This window comes from Musca domestica, unplaced genomic scaffold, assembly GCF_030504385.1.
Source record: "Musca domestica strain aabys unplaced genomic scaffold, Musca_domestica.polishedcontigs.V.1.1 12, whole genome shotgun sequence".
NCBI classification, from domain to species: Eukaryota; Metazoa; Arthropoda; class Insecta; order Diptera; family Muscidae; genus Musca; species Musca domestica.
The window spans coordinates 5,942,461-5,962,157 of NW_026712155.1; the positions used below are offsets into that span (position 1 = coordinate 5,942,461).

Here is a 19,697-nt window from a genome sequence, read left to right on the forward strand (position 1 = left end):
ATTAAATTCAAAAAACATTTTTGAGATTATTGAGTAGATCGGACAGGGGTATATAACCTTTTGTTATTATTCATTCTTCAAAATGTATATGTTTTCCAATGTCTTTCTGCTTTAAATTCTGGAGTTGTTAGCATTTAGATAATGACTTAAGGTTTGAATAATATTTTTAATGGTTACACCTTTGTAAGACCCCGAAATGTTCTATAAATTTCTGGTCAGTGAAAAAATCGAATATAATTTATAAGGTCCCATATATTTGTTAAATATTGCCCATGTCGTCCATGTTGAAGTATAGTTCCTTTATGACAATACGCCCTGAATTTTGGTATTGGAAGATTTTAGTCACAATTTTGTATTAGGCAAAAATTACTGAAGATCCAATATTTTTTTATAAATTTTGTATTTGGCAAACTTTTTCAGACGATTTTTTTCGATTTTTGGGGTATGAAGACACTGCCGCCACAAATATTGTAAAATAGGCCCCATTTCTCAATTTTTTATTTTTTTTCAAGTCCAATATTTTTTTATAGATTTTGTATTTGGCAAACTTTTGCAGACGATGTGGATATAATTTGTTATTATCGATTTTTGGTGTATGGAAGCACTGCCGCCACAAATATTGTACCATTTCTCAATTTTTTATTTTATTGCCAAGTTTTTTGATCGAATCTAATGTTATTACGAAGCGGATTCAATATACCGGCCTACGAAACATTAAAATTGAATAAGGTATTTGAGGAGGAGCTATATTTTTATATTAAAAATAAGGAAAAAAATAAAACAAAATTTCTTATAAACGAAAAATAATTTTATAAACGAGATGTTTATGACCTTCAAATGTCATTTAAAAACTCAAATGGGAGTTTTGTTTTATAAAAAAACATATAAAAAATAAATATTTCCCTGGCGAATATGCGAATTAAATACCAAATACCATCAAAGTCCGACTCTCAATCTATTTTTTTTATTTAACCTAAATTTAATCTAATTTTAATTCCCATTTTCAAAGAACATGAATTAGGCATCTCGTCTTCAAAATAATCCGATTTTAAATTAATTTTTTTAACAGGTTTTAGCCTTGTTCTTTGTAAATGTATAATTATAATTTTGAAAATGAACTTGTAATAAAAACTTCAAGAAATTCACATTTTTAACATTTTTGTTCTATAAAAAATAAAAGAAAATGTTAAACAAAAATTTTAATAATTTTAATTAATTTCCAAAAGTTCATAGAACATTTTTTCAGTCTCCACTTCAAGAGCCTCTATTTCTCATATAATTTAAATATAATTGATTTAATTACAAAATAAGACATTTGTCTGGAATTTCTGGTTTTAAAATCTAATTGAGATCAAATTCTGAATTTGAAATTTCTGATCAAAAAATCACCAATTGTTTTGTTTGAAAAAAATATTTAAGTCACAACATTTTTTACGTTTTTAATATGCTTTCGGTTTAAGGACGAAATTGGCATGTCAATAATATTTTTTATTTCAGCAACAATTTAGATTATTCCATTAAGAAATAACGTTTTACTCTCTTTGAGTATATCTGGAGTGAGTCTCTTAACTTTGGAGCTCATAACTACATTTCGAGATAAAAACCTTAAAATATTTAAACTTAATTATTTTATATGTGAGTTGCAGGATTTTAAGTTTTTTTTTTGCAACACTAGACTAAGGCACTATTCTATTAAAAATATAAAAAATATATAGTGGACAATCACAAGGTTCATTTGGCAATTTATTCTATTTCGAATAAAATAATAACAATTTCTAATTAGTTTTTTGTGCCTATTATCAATCCACAAGAAATGAAATGAGTTCACATGATTCAAGTTTCACACAATTTTTTTGTTTGAGTTTTAAATATCAGTAATATAATAGCGTTGTGATATATTCACAAAAAATATGCATTAATAATTACAAATATTTATTGGGAGTTTATGTATAATTTATAAAACCCCAAATTAAATTTATTACATCCTTTGCCGAAGTCCTTAGAACGCATTTTAAAATCAAGTAGTAGTATATAAATATTTTTTTTATTTTGCAAATATTTTATTATTTTTATTTAAAATGCAATTTTTGCTTCTCAAATCTAATTTTAAGTAGTTATCTTAGTTTTGGTTCCATTAATTATTTTAACCTTTATTTGGGAATTGAAAAAATCATTAAAATATAAAGTTCGCCTTGAAGTATGCTTTACACTTTTGTATGTTTTCCTCTAAAAATATTTTAAATAAAAAATTAAAAAAATATATATTTTAAAAATATATTAAACTATTATTTTATATTGATTTTTTATTTTTTATTTTTTTTTAATTATTTTTTCCATATTAATTCTCATTAATTATTTATCGTTTTCAAATCACTTCACACTGTTATTTGTTTTGATTTCCATTTTATTGGTTTCTTTACTTGATTTTGCACTTAACTTCTATTATTTCTATATACACTTCATTAATTTTCAATTAATTTATTAAATAAAATTTAAATAATTTAAACTAAATTATATTTTTTTAATAGATAATATAAACAATTTATATACCATGGCGAGTTATCGTTAGCGTGTTAATGAAAGAAAGCCGTTTGATTTTTGGAGGTATTCGAAAGTTAACGATGCGGGACGATTACTTGGTTTTGTTTGCGAGCGTAAAAATAAATTGAAGTTTTTTTTTTTTGGTTGATCGATTGGTGGAATTTATTTTATTTTGTCATTATTTGTTTTTTTTTTTTAATTTTCAATAAGATGTTAAAGCGTCGATTTTTTAGGGATTTTTATTTATTTTTATTTAAAATGTTTTATTTTAATTTATTTTATTTCATTTTATTTAACTTCTTGATACAATTCAACATCGTGAGCTGAGATTTTTGTTATTAAAGCGCGCAACAAACGTAACGTTCGCTTGACCTAAGATGAATAACTCTTAAGATGTTTAAGTTATATCCTTTTATTTGAATACATATAATTTTTTGGAGTATTTTCTATACAGCTACAACAATTTTTTTATATATTTCGAAGAGAAGAAGAAGCAACACAAGAACAAGAAGATGATGATGGTGCGGATGGTGATGATGATGTGGAGGTATATTTAAAATATATATATATATATAAGTAGGTGTCTTCGGTATATATTTAAATGTGTACACACTAATGTTTTAGATGTACGTTGCTTTTGTTGTTGCTGCTTGGTGTTGTTGCTCGTTGCCTTGTTTTTGGAGAGAGAAAAACGTCGTCGAAGTGCGTAAGTGGTATGCTTGGTTGAAATTATTTAAATATATATGTATATAATATATATATATTTAATAACACATATATATATATACATACACACATACACTCAGTTTGTTATATATATATGTATGTATTAGAATATTATTTTGATTTGAAATAAAATATTTAACACGAGAACTCACGCCAAAAGTAGCCAAAGCTAAACTAAACCCAACTAAATGTCTAATGGTCACAACGAGTCCTTCTTGCCATTTTCAGTGTGCTGTCTTGCAAATACGTTCTTGGCTTTCTACTTGGGACCACCGGCCACCGACCAACACCACCACCACTGCCACTAACAGCATACACACATAGGTAACAGCAACAATGAGAAGAAGAAGAGGAACAACAACAAAAAAATCTGTTGGCATATTTACTTGTGAACGAAAAATATAATAAGGCAAAAGCAGCACAAAAATCCTAAGGATAGGGGGAGAGCGATAGGTGGGGAGGACACCAGCAATATTATGTTCATTATGGGCAAGAACGTCATTATGAACATCATCATGGCCAGCACACAAGCAGCCAAAGTAAACCAGCCATATATATAGAGAGAATTTAGCATGGCCCACTGTGTGGTATTAGGGTCTCTTGCAAGATGCGGGGAGGCGGTTGGCAAGATGCTAAGGCTGCCCTCCGAAAGTCTAACAACTGCAAGAGGAAATTTGGTCTTCTCGCAAAGAGCAAGTAAACTTCTCACAAGGTTCGGGTTTTCCTTGTACTAAATTGTGAGCATCCTCATAATCATCTATACCAACGTCGTCGTCGTCGGAGTCATTGTCGCCAGCCTCGTTGGTCGTCGTTCGGTCGGTCGGTTGGTTGGATGGTCGTCTTTCTCATTTTGAGTTTTTACTATATTATAATTTTCAATATTTTCTATAATGTATAACATTTCACTCGTCGTTTTCTTCTGCTGCAGCTGCTGCGGCGACAGCCAGCACACTCAGTTTACAAGAAAAGCAACAACAAAGCCAGCAGGAGTCAGGACCAACAAATTTGTGCTGCTGCCACTGCCACAATTACCCACCAACCAACCATCTTTGATATAAAAATTATCCACAGACACAGGGATACTTGCAGGAGCTCTGGACAAGGCACACACTTCTCCAAATCTGCTCAGATACATAACGAGGATGTTAAGACCCACCGACAACCACACACATAGAAGTTGCATACATTTTATAAAGTTATCTATTTTCTATATATAAATTACATATATATACACATTAAAATATATAGAAGTGTGCAAGGCGAATTTTCTATACAAATTTTCCTCTGCCACACTAAAATACACTCACACAGGCACAGGGATGTAAGGCGACAATCAAGAAACAACAGCAGAAAGAAGAGTGGCAGCAAGTAAATGTATCTTGGCAGCCCTACTGCCATTGCTCCTATGGCAAGTGACTTGTGTGTCTGTTTGTCTACCGTGAGTGTGTGTGTGCTCGTTGGCCCCCCAAGGAAAAACACAAGGATAATGCGCAGTTGAACAAAACAACAAAAAAGCATAGCAGCGCTGCCATCAGCGCCTCCATACAAACACTTGCTGCACTCTAATGCTCACTTCCTTGGTATAGCATAGTAAAGGGAAATCTTCATTCATACCAAACAACACACGAAGACGTTCGTCTTGAAACACGAATCACAGGAATGCCGAAGTATTTTAATGGTTGCTTGGTTGGGTGGCCACGCTTCTGTGTGTGCGGGTGGCAATGGGTGTTATAAAAATACATTTTATTTTGGTGTTGGTAATTGCTCTGCAGCTGTTGTTGTTGCTGGCATTGGTGTTAGAATCGGTTGGATTGGTAGGTGGCAATAATGAATGAAATTCATAACAACAGCACATAGCCCTAGGAGGGTAGGACATCTATTCTAATGTTGAACGTTTATTGTTGTTGGTGATGTTGCCGTTTGGTTTTTTTCTTTTGTGCCTGTGATTGGTTAACAACAAAATTCTTGGAGAATTTCTCATTTTCACACACACAGATATAAGAAATACTCAAGATATTTGCAAGAGATGGAGAAATGTATTTTTTTTTAATGAAGAGACCAATTTCAAACTTTTCACTGGAGAAAAAATATGAAAAATATATATCAAAATGAAAAAAAATGAAAAAAAAAAAATGATTTGTTGCAAAATGTAAGAATAAACCAATATTTGTATTTTAAATAAAAAACTTTTAATAAAATTATGCTTGCATAAAAAATGAAAAATACATTTTAAATTATAAAACAAAATAGATTTAATAGTTTTATACATAATTTTGAGGTCTACATTTTGGTTTGAAAAATTAAGGATTTTATGAGTTTCAAATGAAAAGTACTGTTGCGTATTTTATACTTAGTAAAAATTTTAATTTTTTTAATTTTGTTTTTCAATGAAAAAATTTCGAAAATTTAAATTGTTGACTTCATCTGTCCCCAATTTAGGAAGATTATCTTTCATATTACCACATGTCTGGTAAGGCCTGGTTCTTAAATAATTTTTATTTATTTTTTTTTTTAATTTGGTATTTTGAGATCTGTAAAAATTCGGAAAAAAAAGTAAATATATAAAAGGAGATAAGTCATCTATCATATTTTCGGATTTTTTAATTTTTCTCGTTCGAGATAAACTTTTCAAGACAAGAGAAGTTTTCTATGTTTCTGATAGAGTACCGTATAATTTTTAAACTTTTTGAATTTTTCATTTGTGAATACGCATTTTTTTTCATAATATCTGTCTATGGTTTGGAAAGATAATCTTTTCTTAAATTATTTATATTTTTTTCCAGATATCGTTGATATCAACCCCCTTAAAAAATCGAAACTCTACTAATTTGCTGAAAAGGCAATTACAATGTTTTTTGATTTAAATTTGATTTTTTCTCTGCTAAAACGAGCTTTTCTAGAAAATTTTTCATCATGGAATTTTTTCTAATCCTTCCAATTTCATACTATTGACTTAAGTTTTTAAAATTTAGATTTTTTTGACGGTCAAACTTTTTTTACATAGCTTTGGCTTTTGCTATACAAATTCAGAGTTCCAAAACCAAAAACAAAATGCCACAATAATGCAAAAAAAAAAATCAAAAAATTTTATTGGAATTTTTCTATTTGAAAAAATTCGTGTTGAGTACGTTTTCTAATTCTTGAAAGTCTGCCAGTTATTGCTGTTTATGTTAAAATAAAATTGACAACTTCTAAATATATATTTTTTCGAATTTTCCGAGGAAAAATATATTTTTGATGTCAGTTCTTTCACTATGTTGTAGTTTCCGACAAGAAAATATTTTTTTTAAATATAGGTCGATGTTCTTTTACATGTGCCTGATGGAGCGAAATAAATTTCAGCCGAGTTGTTTCTATGCTGCCTACAGATTATAATCTTGTCCCTTTTCGAAAACTCTTCATTTTTTACATATTTTAAAATAACACCAGGCTTATAAAATTATTTGTCATCTGTTTCAGATTCAATTTGGAAATTATTAAGATATGTTCAATTTTGCTGAGGTCCTGGCTAAGTTTACATTTTTGGATAATAGATATATTTATTGAGGAGATCAAAATTTTGTTTACTTTAATTTGTTTTTATATTTTTAAGTCCATTGGATTTTTTTAAGTTTTCACTACTTTTAATGAATATACAAATATTAATTTCGTTATTTTTTTATTGTAATCATATATTTTTATGTCTCATTTTATTTTGTAAGAATTCGAATTTTCTTTTCGAAAGAAAGGATTTTTTTAATAATTTATATTTTTTAAAATTTCAGTGTGAATTGATTTTTGTAATGGGTCTTAAATTTAATAAAGTATAGTAAATATTTTTAGGATTTTTTGGGATAACAAACAGGTTTATTAATATGTTCGATTATAACTCAAATTTGCCAAATAAGGAATACTAATAGAGAAATCAACATTCTTGTACTTTGGTGCGTATGATTCATATGCACAAATTACGTCGTTAAGTATACGCAGTTGAGAACGACCACATTTACTCTGGCATTATGAGAAAGGAAATAACGAAACATAAAATATTTTCTGATATATTTTATCATTCGCGTTAAAAAATAAGTTCCCAGATTTTATTAAAAATTTAATTTGTATTTTATATTATTTTCAGCCACTTTAAAACATATTGAAAAAATATTGCATATTTTTTATTAAAAAAATGCTGCGTGTTTTCATAAAAAAACAAATTTAAAAAATATATGTGTACTAGAAACAACATATAGTATTTTTAAAAGAAAGTAAATTCATTATTAAAATAATAAGAAATTAGTCTTAATTTTTTTAGTATCGTATGTGCATCCAAATAAAAAATTTTTTTTTTTTTTAAACATTTTAGATTGATTTTCATTGATTCCCCAAAAGTAAGCAAAAAAATATTGAAAAAACACCGTCAGTCAAAAGTGATGGATATATGGTTAGATTTTCGCCGTTTGTATAGAAAGTGTAATAAAATACTCCAAAAAATTATTGTTTCATTAAGATTTTTCAGAATTTTCTCTAAATATTTTTCTATTAATATTGTTTATTTTTTTTTTAATTTAATGTGGAAAAATTTCATTTATTTTTTATACATAATTTATTTTTATTAATTTTTTATTTCCTATTTATATTTAATTCCGTAATCACGTATTCCGCAAATTATTTTGTAATTATGTTTTAATTTGTTTTTGAATCAATTATTTTTTTTTAATTATGTTTTATTATTTTTATTTTTATTGAATTAATTTGTTTTTCATTTCGGCCTAATATTATTTTTTCCTGGTTTTATTACTGCTTTTGCATTGTCATAGTTTTGTTTATCATTTATACACTCTCTTCTATTCTCCGGCTACAAGCACTAGCTAAAAAACTATGCCGCTCCAAAAAAGCTAATAATAACAATGCTCACACACAGACACTAACTAATTCAATTATTTATGGTTGTTTTCTGCTTCTTGCCTTAAACGATGTGTGCCACACACAAAAAACAACAGTTTAACTGTGAGACCAAATCCTTACTAAGTTTACAAAGTCCAAGATCACAAAAACCCCCCATAAATGCAAAAAAATTATGGTCTTTGCAAGACACAGAAAAAAGAAAAGTAAAAAAAACAAACTAGCAAAGATGATGTCCTTTCTTGTGTTGGTGTTAACCAAGGGTAGGGTCTTTGGGGGGTGTAGGGGCTATGTTATGAGCATGGCTCTCCCAACAAATGGGGGTTGTTTACCTCAATGAGCATTGTCGACTCTCTTAGGTTTGTGTTAGGTGGAGAGTATAAGCCTAAACATAACTTATCGCAATGTAATTATGAAGAAGATAACAGGGGAAGATATTAGATAATTTATGGAAAAACCAGAAATGTTCTCATTTCTGGTAGATGGGAATATCAAGCAATTATATATTTGCGGAGAAATTTATTATTTATGTAGGTATTTCTTTGTAAATGTGATAAGAATAAAATTTTGTAAAAATGTGAAACAGAATTGTGAATTTCAAGAGAGTTTATGTGAGGAATATGTCACAATGAAACTAATTATTAAAACGATAAAATTTGTAATGGGGGATTTTCGCATATAGGAAGTTTTATGTTGAACCTATCTTTTTTAGATAAAAGGACCAATCAAGGCATAGTTTTTTACCATTTGTGTCCTTCGTTACCATTTACTGAGCTGTCCTTCTTAAACATTTCTTTGACTTAATTCTAAGTAAGAATATCACAATTTCTTTGATATGGGGCGTATACCTAATACGGATTTCGGCTCTTGTTAAGTATACGATCCAGATTATACTTTATAAATTAAATTTAAAATATTTTTTCGAGTGTAAGGAAATGATTTTAAACTAAAATTTGTTATTACTGGGTCCATATATGCTAAAAATATCGTGAGAGTCATTCCATACTTTTTCATTTAAACTGAAATTTTAGTATCCTTTATACTGTAACTCGGTTCGCAGAACCTAACATTTTTTATTCATATTTAGGAATTATTTTCTTAATATATTTGAAATTATAATCAATTTTCCAAAAAAAAAAAAAAAAAAAAAAAATATAGAAATACGGTTTATTCAGATATATGGCTTTTAAATTCCTAAATGGCAATGAATTACGATATATGATCTGAATAATTTTATACTTTTAAGATAGTTGGGCAATATTAAAAAAGGAACATAATATATCACAGATTTTTGTTGAAAAGTCAATTTTTTTAAGTCTCCGACGGGATTTTGATTTCATATATTTTTGGGAAAATTCTGCCAACATGTCATTATCGAAAATATTTCTTTAAACATTCATAATTGTGGACACAATTAATTCATTGAATATAAAAAATGAATTCTTTGAAGGAGTTTAGTTGTATAGGATACAATTATAAGACAAATTTATTTCGAAAAAAATAATCTATATTCATTTAGAGTTTTTCGTTCCAAAGTGGAGTTTTTCCTTTTTTATGAAAGATATTTGAAAAACTTTAAAAAAGAAAATTTAAAACGTTTTCATTTTTTTTCATTCGAAATCAGAATTATTTATTTATATATTAGATATTTATGAGGAACTTTCTTCCAAATTGGAATCTGAATTTGTTACTTTTCAAAGCAGATAACATCATTTTTAAGATTTCTCAGAGAAAAATTAATGATTTTTTCAACATTTTACACATGCTTTTTTTGCCCACCTCCAAGGGAACAAAAACAAATGGGAGATATCCATCAGCCAGGCTCATTTACCAGGTGACACTAGATATGAATTTTGCTCTTAAGCTTCCTTACATTTTAGTTAGAATTTTTGGTAAGTTGTCAGTATTTATTGTGGTGTTGGTATGGTCCAATAGAATTAATTCATATTTTCCTAAATTAATTAGATATTTGACCAGTGTTTTTTGGCGGTTGTATTGTGGTCGGCCGGAATTGGTTTTAACATCCTGAAATGTTTAAACTTGCCATTCAAAATCCCCAATAGTAGGCCTTCGGGATACCCTAATGGTACTTATGTTCTTTTCAATATGAGACGTTTTTACCGAATTGATTTTGAGTTCCAAACGTCACATTCGGTTTTTCATTCACCTTCCCTAGATTTTCCCGTTACCGAGCTTAATTATCTCAAAGGCTTAAAGGGTGGTTAATTAAAATTTCACAGACCGTTCCATTTCCTTAAAATAGATATAAGTTTTGAGTGTCTAAAAATTTTGAAAAATTTATATGTTTACATCCTTCTATTTTCCGGTATTTGAGGAGTACTTAAACTTAAACTTTTTTGTTTTAGACAGTTCTCATAACACCTATACTAAATCGATTAAATAAATTGAAAATTTACTAAGCGACTTAACTATGCAATATTTTCCAACACAGACAACTTTTTAAGATGGCTTTTAAGCCTATATTGCAAATATTAAAGGTTTTGTGGTTCTTATTTCCCTTTACGAGAGGGTGACAACCCTTGTATTTCTTTAAAGATTGGTCTTCATTTTTTCAAACTCTTTTAATTCTGGTTTAAAGTAAGGCACATTATCCCTGGGAATCTATTAAAAGTTCTGAAACACACATTTTTTATTAATACTTTATATTTTTTTTTAGTACAAACTAATTATTACATGGTCCTTTGTTTGTGTCCCTGGAGTGCTTGTATGGTGTCCGAATTTTTGACACATTAATAATTAATTTTTTCTTATGATTTCAGATTTAAAAATAAATTAAAAAAGATATAATTATCAAAAACACTTCATTTTATGAGCAGCTTTTATGTCCTATTTGTTTCCTATTGGAAATTGCAATAACCCTAAAACAAATTGGAATTTCTTTGATTTCTAGTTTTATTTTTTGATAAAATATTATTTATTTCATTTATATTTATTTAACTTTTAAATTTTTGCAATATTATTTTTTTTTTGCTTGAATTTAAGATTTTTTTTTAATTTAAAATTATTTTTTTTTTTATTATTTTTTTACATGTTATTGCAAATTTATTTCGATTTTTTTACTCGCGATTTATTTCATATTTATAATGAATTATTGTATTATTAATCAATTAATTATTATATTTAATTTTTTTTTTTAATAAATATTTAAGTGAATTATGTTTTGTTAATTTTTCGACTATGAAGTTAGAAATGTTAGTTTCCCATATATTTTTTAATTAAATAATTTTTGGACGATTTTTTTTATTTTTTTTAATATTAATTTTCAGTTTTTCAATTTTTTCTATTATTTAATGCACCATCAATTTAAATTAATTTTATTTAATTTTTATTTATTAAAACATTATTTTTTTACATTTTCTTAAGAGAATTTTTTCGTAAGATTTCTTCTCTTATTATTGCAGATTCTTTTCGAATTTTCTTACAAAAAATGCACACGAGCTGATTGCTGTTACTTTGTTGTTGCAAGGAGAGTTCACCGAACAGAATGTATCTAATTCAACATAAATTGCTGTCTTTAACATTAGATGTTATTTACCGCAAAGCTTGAGATAAACTATAACATAACAAGGCAACAAAAAACTCGATGTGTAAATTAGACACACACACCGAGACACTTTAAAACACTCCGGCGGAATAAGCAAATAACATAGGAACAAGAGGAGACCACAACAGAGCAAAAACGAAAAGGAGAAATATTTTCTTTAAGTTAAGATAGATACTCTCTGCTGCTGCTGCTGCAGATGTTACTCCTGATGGAAATCTGAGTTATAATCTTGCTCTGCTTCCTTTCTCATTTCATAATTAGAAAGTCGACGACGAGGTACACTAACACATAGAGCCAACAAAATACTTGTGGCAGCTCCTACGCATGTTTAGACAGCAATGCATTACCCCAATACACACCAATACATTAACACTTGTGGTCGTCTGCTCAAAGCCTTTGCACCACTACATATAGAGAAAACGAAATGAGCACATTGCATTGGGGTTCTCTAAGATGATTATGGCGCTCTCGCCTAAGTTAAGTTGTGGCCATTAGTTGTTGGCCTTTAAGCCAAGTTGCTTGGTTGGGTAAGGCAAGAAAACGGCAATTGTGAGAGAGAGCATAAGGAAATCACATTTTAATGGGAAAGGAGGGGGTCGAAGGACTCACATTATAAAGCCGGTGTATTGGGTGGGTAATGAATTCTGCCGCTATTTCTAAGCCAAAAAAATCAGGTTAAGATGTCCATGTTTTTTAAATCTTTCACTGTATTTTAGCAGCTTGTAGACTTCGGTTCAGTGCTTACCAGGACATTTTGCTGTCTTTCAATTTCTACTCATAGCTCCTTACATTGCTGCTGTCTGTTTGTGTTTTGAAGCTTTTCTAAACGTTTTACATTCTTTTCACAATTTCTTTTAACATTTTCCTTATCTTCATTGTTGTCGTCGTCGTTTGTTTTGCTGGTTCGTTGTCAAGTTGTGCAGAATCGGCGGTAGGTATTTTGAATTCCCTGGGAATTCTTTCTTTGGTGGAGTATCAAAAACTTATTAACAAATTATTAACAAACTCATATATGTTATTGTTGTTGGTTTTCTTTGTAGCGTTTTCTCTTTCCTTCTTTCTTTCTCTGAGGCGGGCATTAAACAAAACTTATTGTCTTCGAATAAACCGAACTCGGAACTTTTAGAGTGCCAAAAATAAACGTAAATTTTTTCAAAAACTATTTTTTTTGCAATCCGAAAAAATTGAAAAAGGCTTATTTGTTGATATTTTTTGGAGATAGTTTTGTGTGTTTTTGGTGATATTTTTGTTGCTGTTTTTGGAGTGAAAAAATAACCGAAAATAAAAATTTTTATGTAACGTCGACGTTGATGTTAAGTTTTGTACTAATCGCCTGATGTATGGCAAAAAAATCATTTGGCAGAGCAACGCATAGGCCGCGCAAAACCCCGCTTTTTGCCATCGTTTTGTCGTGGTGGCCGTGGTGCCTGTTTTGTTTTATGTTTTTTTTTTCTGTTTCGTGCACTTTTATGTGCTGGTGCTCCATGCCAGGCAGGCAGCCAGGCCATTGTGTGGCAAGCATGTGTGCCAGTGTGTGTGTGTTTTTGAATGTGCATGGGGGGCTATAACAGCATATCCGTGTTAACGCGAAAAAATCCACGTCCAGCTGCACCAAAAAAAAATTTGCAATATATGTTTCAGGCCTAAAGAGTAACACAGGCATGCACCCATGCCATCAAATCGCCATTGCCATCACCATCAGCCTAAACTCCTACAGGCAACGAAGGAACAAACGCCGAGCACTCAACAGCGAATATCCCGGTTTGATGGGTGTGAGTCTCTGTGTGTGTGCGTTTTTTTGGTTGCCCATCAGAGATGAGGATGGTATGAGAATGTTTAGGGGGGTGATGTGCATCAAAATTGTGCTTAGCTAAGGTTTGTACAGCAGCAGTAGCAGCCAGCAACAGCAGCATTTGTACCCATGTCTGCATCACAACTAAGGGGCACAGTGTGGGTATGGGTTTAATGACTTTTCAACTCTACGCATTTGTGAGTGAGTGTCTGGTGTGTGTGTGTGTCTCTGTGTGCTGGGGAGCTTTATCTATGCCCCCCGTATCTAACATGGGGTAGAGTTTTGTTACCAAATATTGTACCCCAAGCATTAGAGTAACAACTCATAGAGAGTGGCAAATGTTCTCTTGTGTCTCACTCGCCAGCTCTCTTTCTCTCGGTATTAGTGCGCATTTTCAAATCAAGAGACACATAGCTCACTAATACATCAAATTCGTTGTGGTGGAGCCACCGAAATCGTCACTGCTTGTCAACCCCCCTTTCATGGATTTTTGGTCGCTGTTGTTTTAACTCAAAAAATTCCAAATTTATTTGAGAGCACCCCCCTCACTTGTACCCCCAAAAACAATTGTAGCTAATTTTGGTTTTCTTTGGGGGGTTCTAAACTTTGTTTCAGAGTGGGAACAAAATGTGTTTCTTATGTGCTTTTTTCTTGGATTATCCGACTGTTTTCTTGGATTAACCAAGTCTAAAGTTTGTCTCAGTAAGGAGTAATTTAAAAAAAAATAAAACTAAAGACCATCCACTAATTTTTATGTGACATATCTTTTTCTGTTGATAAATTAGCGGCATCATTTAGCTGTTAATTTCAAATGTTGCAGCAGTTAACAAATGTATATTAATCAAGGTGTAAGTAAGTAAGAAGCTGTCGTGCCTCATTTTTTGTTTTAATGTAACTGTCAGGTAGAAGGAGTCTATCAGAGATTTTTTATTTATTTATTTTTTTGGTTTTTTTTTCTTGAAATAACTTCTCCAATGGATAGTATATCAATAGAATAGAACAAACATATGATAAAAAATTATTTTTTTGTAAATAAAATTTTCTAAATAAGATCGGACAGTGATAGCCTAGTCAAAATAGACATTTGAAATTGTAAACATTTTTGAAAAAACTGAATTGGGTATAGAATTTGAACTTATCGTTACAAAAAAAAAAAATTGTCAAAATTCCTCATAAATCCCATCAAAAATATTCTCAAATAAAAGTTGTAGGCCTTAAAATGTTCTACAAAACGACCTTATTAATTTTCTTCCTAGGTGTTACCATTCTCAAGATATCGCTATTTTAAGAGACACCCTATAAACAATATGCCATCATAATCATGAGGCTGTGTTTTAGGATTTCTAACCTGGAAGTTCTACTCCAACAATTTTTTATCACAAGTTTAAGATAATTTAATGGAAAAGAACGCATGCTCGCTTTTGAGAAAAATTCATAGAACTAAGAATGATGACCTTTGACATCGTACGAATTTTTGGACACATGGGATTAATGTGCACTTTTAATGGCTATATACAAGGTGGCGCAAAATTAATCATCCTATCAGAAAATTATATAAATATAACGATTGGCACCTAATGTCTTAATTACATGATTGTTCAAGGTGTCGCAAAAGTAAACTTCCGAAGTTTTTTTGGCTGTAATTAAGACATTAGATTCCAGTCGTAAAATGTATAGGATTTTCTGATAGGAGGATAATTTTTGCGTCACCTTACTAAAATGCAACTTTGTGAAAATTTGTACATTTGTGTCTATTTTGACTGGACAATAGGCAGTTTGATATCAAAATACCCTACTGTGATGTGATATTGTACGTAAATTAAATGAAAGTAGTATTAGGTAGTATGGGCCTTCTATATCAACTAAAAATTGGTTTCTGTCAATTGGGCTTTTTTGGTTGATTACTTCGGAAATTGATAAATATTAATCGAATTTATTGCTTTTCTTTGTAGTTTTTTCCAAAGTTATTTATTGGAAGTCATTTCTCCTAGACACCTTTTTATCAGATCATGTTTTTTTGTATATATACATTTCAGTTCATAGTATAATTTCGTCGACATATTGCTTTTGGACTATGAAAACATTAAAGAATTTGAAGATTATTTTGTAAAAAGCGTCAAAATAGTTACGAGTTTTATTAAGTAATAATCGGAGTGTTGCTACTGAACCTTCTCAGATTTTTAAAAGATCAATAGTTTTGTGGATCATTTTTCTTTTTACGTTTTAATTCTTGATCATCGTCACTTTACAGGGGATAAAAGTTCTTTAAAAAAAGTCTTTAAAAATATCTCATCAACTCCATAGTATATCCCTACTCCTTTTTTAGGTAAAATTCAATTTATTTAAAGTTATATCTTACATAGGGTCCTTTATATCCTTCACTAACCTCCACATAAAGTAATTCATATCTAGAATATCATATAATGTATTCAAATATGTATGTAAAAGTCTATATATTACCCTTTTGACTTAAATTCTTCAGAAAAAAAATATGTACCCGTCTGCGAGATACAGATCAAAATTGCAACCCCCGGTCTTAAAAAATATATTATTTATATATTAGCGACAGTGACCCATAAATTTTAAAAGCAAATTATTTTTTCTTATATATTCTAATTGCTTTGAATTTCATTTAAATGTCAAGATGTACATCATGTATATCGTTGTCACTAGGCATGCGCAAAACGAGGAGTTGCATTGCGCCAACTCGGAACTCGATCTTTAAAGTCTTTTTGTTATTGATATGCTGTAGTCCGTTACAGTCAAAATATACTTTTTGACAGAAAATATAATAAAAATCCTTTTTTCTTAGCAGGTACAAAATGTAATCCTGTTAATGCACATTTGTTAGTATACATGTTTAAAATATAATCCTAAACATTTTTTGTTTATAAAATCTAACTGAAAATACCAGTGTAGCTCTAACATTTTCCTACCAAATGCTTCCAAGTTAAATGATGTAAAATAAGTAGTCAATTTCAATAAAATAGTTTTTTTATAGTCCTTCTAGTACAGGTGTAGGTCTGATGTAAAATCAGAGTCGTAATAAGGTAATAAACTCGAAAATTGTCATTTTTGATTTCACAGAGTTATTTCTCAAGCGATTTAAGTTAAGGATAATATACCTCAATTTTATATACAGAGAGCGCTCTGACATCCTTTGCATTGAATGTCTTTTTCTTTATTTATGTTCTTATTAGAAGTCTACATGTAATTTTTACTTCTAAAATCTGCAGAGGTTGATAATTAGAAAAAATATTTTTTTAAAGAGATCGAACGGAATTGGTCTCTATTCTTTTTCTATGAAAATATTAAAAGAAAAAAGAAATAACTGTGAAATGAGAAAAATATTTGTGATATCCTATTATCATATAACAAGGAGATTGTAAAATGTTTGAGACCGATTCGATACATACGAACTAAAATTTCCAAATATATATATTCTATTAATGTTACAAATAATTGGTTTTGAAGTCAGCGGGTTCATTTGAAAAATCTAAATTATTTTGACTTTAATGCAGCTCAAATTCTTACTCATAGTTATTCAAACTTTCATAAATATAAATATCTTACTGCAAATGCTTTGTTATCTTTGAGGCGCTTAATGGCTTAAATTCTTGTATAAAGCCCTTGAAATGCTTTAAGTTAGGCTGTTTCATTATATGGAAACTATACTATCAATAGTTCTTATTATGACAGCTTTTTTTGTATTGGAGTTTCATATACATCTTGAACCCAATGTACTGAAACTGCCTTTGGAAAATATTTCATTTGGGGGCCTTGAATGACAAGGGGGCGTTTTTCCTTCAAAAAGACTCACAAAACTAAATTCCTATAGGAAGCTTTAATTCGAGCAACACCGCAAAAATGTTATTCAATATCGGATCCAAATGCTATATTTTCTGTTTATATGGATTCCAAAGTACCGATATGACCAGGCGTCTCAGGAGATACAATTTGTATAAATATCCATTTTAGACTGTGACCCAAAATGCACTTAATTTATTCAAAATAATCCTGATCTAAATTGACTTTTTTCAAATAATATTGAAAACATTTTATTTGAAACAATTTTAGTATTTCTAATAATTTTGAGTGATTTATAGTAATATATTGTAATACTTCCAATACCAAATATTTCAGGACAGATAAGTTTTTCATCAAAATTTTCTTTACAATAATTGCATATTTGAGAAAATTCTTGATCCAAGACACTAAGGAACAAGTTTCATTCAAGATTAAATGGCCTAGAAGAATATTGTGACCCTTCAAACGAATGTTAGAAGAAAATAAAGAAGTAGACCGCCATCTATAAATATAAACATTTTAGACACATTTCCATTCAAACCTAAATTAGTAACAAAATGCTAGGGTTTGGATTGTATATATGCTTCTAATGTTACTTAAAGGACTTGTGAGTCCTACTGGTCCTCTGAATACCCAAAAATCTTAAATTTTTAATATATTCATGGTGATTTTTAGATTGAGAATCAGTTTTAGAGCACCCTGTACAATAAGTACTAAAAAAAAGAATTGACACTTTTCTAAAAAAATATCAATAAAGTTAAAATTAAAAAAATATATAAATTAAATTAATTAAAAAATGTTTTTAAAAATATATTAAATATTTAAGAAAATATTATTATATTTCGTACGTACAGGACAATTTACTGATGTTATTTATCCATGGTATTTATGTAGCGTTGATTTATTAGTGTTAGCAACGATGATGGCAATACAACATTATGGGCCTTGGTAGTATTGTCATATGTTGTTGTTGTTGCAATGTTTATTCTTATTATCAAATGCCAAGTAGTTTTAGTTTTAATTGTGGTAGTTGTAAATGATGTTGTAACAGCAGCATATGTTTTTGTTATAGTTAATGTATTTAGAATTGAGTTGTTGTTGTTGATATTTTGAGGTAATTTACAAAATTTACAATTGTGGCCTTTTTTTGGGGTTGGTGCTATGCAAAACTAAATTAGATTTCCAGTTGCTGGGATTTCTTGACACTTTTAAACAAAGTTGCAGTTGCAGATTAACAAAAGGTTGATCAAAGATGTTTTTTGTATGGTTTTGGGCCACCCACAATTTATTATAGTTAAATGAAATTAATAAATTAATTAATTTTTTATTTTATTTTTATTTTTGGTGACACACTGGGGGTCGTCGTCGTTGTTTCCTTTTCTTTTTGTGTGTGAGTTTTGTATTCAGTTTTTGTTTTCTTGTTTGGAGAAAAACTAGCAGAAAATAACTTAAAGTCTACTTCAAAGGATATATGAATATATCTTACACGGTAAGTGTTTTCAGTGGTTTATTGTCCCTTTGTTTGGTGACAAAGGAAGGAGGTCTGATTGTGTCGTTTTTGTTTTTTTTTTTTTTTTTTGGGATTTATGACAACGACGACGCCCTTAATTTTTAAAACGTATTGTTTTTTTCTAAATTTTTACAAGCTTTTGAATGGTTGTAAGGGCTGTTTTTTCTTCTCGTATTTTGGTTTTTCTTCAAAATAAAGCTGATTTTCTTTTTTCTTCTGGAAAATTACTGTGGGCTTTTTCTTAGAATTTTCTTTCTTTTATTTATTTCTTGCATTCAAAGTTATTATTTTTTTGATTTGATTTATTTTTGCAGCTATTTTTTTATCTAAACGGAAAAAAGAGAGGGGAAATTTGATTTTATTGACATTTGTTTTTGTTGGGCCGCTTGCGGTCTTTCACCAACACATAGACACTTTATTTTAATTATCAACACAGGATGATCATCATTATTTGTGTGTGTGTGGGAATATTTATGCGTGTGTGCATATGCGTTTATAGAAATATATATTTTATTTTGATTTCATTTTAACTCTAAACAATTTTTTTTATTATATATATTTTCCATTCTTCTTCACATTTATTTTATATTTATTTTTTGTTTTTGTTGCACTTGCACTTTATTATGGCTTAGATGTTGACGACGACGACGTTGATGTTGATGATGATGATTATAATCATGGAAAGGAAGGAGTATGATTGCAGTTTAGTTTTCTATATATTTATATATGTGTATATATATAATATATATACACACATATATATATATCTAACTACTCGTATATATAATATATATACACATATATATGTATATATATATATATATTATAATATATTTAGAGTATTTGTGTTTTTGTAATATTTAGTTGTGAGTCCTCCT

The 19,697-nt window shown here is 29.3% G+C and overlaps 1 long non-coding RNA gene across 4 annotated transcripts in view; it reads right to left on the reverse strand.

The window, feature by feature from the left end:
- The window catches only part of LOC105262121 (homeobox protein prospero), a 183,183-nt gene that overhangs the window by 156,554 nt on the left and 6,932 nt on the right, over positions 1-19,697 (reverse strand). The window contains exon 1 of one of the 4 annotated variants that reach the window (XR_002195033.2): positions 18,162-18,632. The exons of 1 other annotated variant lie outside the window; for it this stretch is intronic. This is a non-coding gene — a long non-coding RNA (homeobox protein prospero). Of the gene's footprint in view, positions 1-12,455; positions 13,008-18,161; positions 18,633-19,697 lie in introns of those variants that run through there. 2 more of the 4 variants (XR_009341473.1, XR_891676.3) reach the window with 2 other exon arrangements.